Source organism: Paroedura picta, chromosome 6, assembly GCF_049243985.1.
Source record: "Paroedura picta isolate Pp20150507F chromosome 6, Ppicta_v3.0, whole genome shotgun sequence".
NCBI classification, from domain to species: Eukaryota; Metazoa; Chordata; class Lepidosauria; order Squamata; family Gekkonidae; genus Paroedura; species Paroedura picta.
Window position 1 is genome coordinate 61415252 of NC_135374.1, and position 2818 is coordinate 61418069.

A 2818-nucleotide genomic window follows, 5' to 3' on the forward strand; every position below is an offset into this window, starting at 1 on the left:
TCATTTGGGGTAGAAGACATTTGCTTATGTAAAGCTTTGTGAAGAATGGTTTTTTAAAGATTACAATGTGACCTTCTGGTTTGAATCTCTACATATTTTTCTCATATTGAAATGTCAACTTTTTTTCTTTTAACTTCCAGTATATGAGGGCTGGTTGTCCTCCTCTTACTTTCTGCATGTCTGTTTCTTGGGTTGGATCCAGCTAGCTTTTTTACACAATCTTTCCCAATTTCCTTATTACAGCCACTGCCTCACATGGCTTTTTTCTGTGCAAGCTCTGATCTCCAGCATAGCCTTTTTTGGTAGTGAAAGGAGACCCTCTTTGTACCTCAATTTTTCTTTTAGAGATCCCTGAATATCAAAAGCAGATGACCTGTGGACATGTCTCACATGACTAGATAGCCTCCTCGATGCTTTCCCCCCCCCTTGACCCCGGAAATTGTATGTTCTGGTGTTGTTAAGTTTCCTTACGTATCAAAGAACTGTGCATCAGTATTATCTTATGAAACTTTTTGCAAGATAATAAAGCTAGGCAGAAGCCAACATGTCACAGCAGTAAATTGATTTTTTAAAATGAGTATGTTTTGTTATTCATTTGAGTTTAAATCTTTGTAAACTTGGTTTCTTAGCAAACTAATGGTGTGCTCTATATAACATCTGGAACACTTTACCTTAAGCTTAGGGGTATTATGTATCAAGACTACATTGAAATGGGAGACACATACTTGGGATGTCTGACCCATTCTGGCAGAGATCTAAGAATCCTTGTAGACCACATGGTTAGATCAGTGATATTATAAAGTTTTGGTCTGATGGGCTAAAATGTTACAATCAGTATCTGTAATGAAGGTAACGTTGACTATCAGGATTTGTATTCTGGAAACTCTTTAAAGTGCTACTGGACTCAGATCTTGCTAAAATCTTGTAACTTTAAAACTACAGCAAAGCATTACAAAAACAGGCATTCACCTGCCACTTTACAGGCTTCATTTTTTTCTCTGACCCTCAGCTTTAAAGCTGCGTGAGGCACCTAGAGGAAATGTGCAAGCAGCAATTGTGGCTACAAGCGTTGCTTCCCTTTCACAAAAGAGTCAGGCTAGATGGTATATGCAATAATCCTATTACTATACTTTGAAAATTATTGGCTAGTTGCTGATGAAGGGAAAAAAGGTAAAATGGGAATGAGCTATAGCGTAGCCATGTCAGTGAATGCCAAGTAAAGAACTGAGGGGAATGTTTGATGCACTGATGATACAACACTATTATCTGTTTTCAGTTGAAGTCTCTGAAAGTCTGAATTCCTTGCCTCAGGGCAAACTAACCTTCAACACATATCCTGTTTTCTTAATAGCAGTCAGCAGTTTATTGCACTTGCGTAAAATTGTGACCGTGCACCCTGAAGGTTCTGAAGCCTCCTATTGGTGGAATCTCCCCCACTCAAGGCCAATTGCTGCTCTTACTCAGGATTCTGCACCCCCCCTTCCTTCAGGCCTGCTGTGAAGGGAGTCTCTAACAGCCCCTGACTTAGGCAAGAGACACATTTCCAGGAGCAATGCAGGGGAGTCTAAGGGCATGGGGAGGAAAGCTTTCCCCTTCTGAAAGGGGACAGAAAACCCCCTTCTCACTTAAAACAGTGGTCCCCAACCTGCGGCCCGCGACCCGGTGACGGGCCGCAAAGGCCTTGGCACCGGGCCACGGTTCCTTCCCTCCCCCCCGAAGCGAGAAGCTCGCCAGGCCGCGAGCAAATCGGCCGCCAAAGTGGCCGATTAGCTCGCGGCCCGGCAATTTTCTTGTTTTGGGAGGGGAGGGAAGAGAATCTTGCTGAGCCGCAAGCTCATCGGCCGCTTTAGCGGCCGATTTGCTGGCGGCCTGGAGGGGCTGGGAGGGGGGAGCCGCGGCTGCCGGCATGGCGGTGGCACAAATGCGCGTACGCGGACTGCCGCACACGCGCGTTTGCGCCCCTGCCGGGCGCAAACGCATGTGCGCAGTCCGTGCATGCGCGTTTGCGCTAGGGCTGCCCTGCGTGCGCGGCCCCCCGGGCCGCCCTCTACCCGCACTCTACAGCAGCGGTCCGCAGCGGCCGAAAGCTTGTGGACCGCTGACTTAAATTACTGCTGTGGCTGGCCTTGCTGCTGAAGCGAAGACACAGCCAAGCCATATGAAACTGGATGTTATGGGAGTCCTTTTGCCTCCTGTTTAATCTGTACAACAACCCTGTGCAGTAGGCCTCAGGTGTTTCATCTCCACAACAACCTGTGTGGGAGCCTAAAATGTTTTGCACAACAACCCTGTCCACCCTCTAAAGCAGCCATTTCTGCCTGGGGAGCTGATCTTTAGAGTCTGGAGATGAACTGTAATTTCAGGAGATCTCCAGGCCTCACCTGGAGGTTGGCTATCCCTGGGTTGGAAATATTCCTGGAGGTTTGGAGGTGGGGCCTCCAAACCAAACCTGTTCATGACGGGTTCATACAGCAGTTTGTGGATGGAGTAGAAAAATAGAGGTTTAAAGGGATTCTGACTCCCTTTAAATCCCTGTTCCCCATGAAAGCCGCAAAAACAGCTGTGCAGTGGGGAGATACTCCTTGCCACACAGATCTTTCTGGAGCCCGGTTCACCATATCTCATGAAGTATTTTCATACCTTTAACTATATAGATATTAAAGTGCTGTAAACTGGTAAATTCCTTTTCACTATGTCTTTCCAATTATTTTATTATTTTTATAGTTTCTCTGATAGAAGTCATAAGAACATAAGAGAAGGCATATTGGATTGGCCCAATGGCCCATCCAGTCTAACATTGTGTCACACAGTGGCCAAA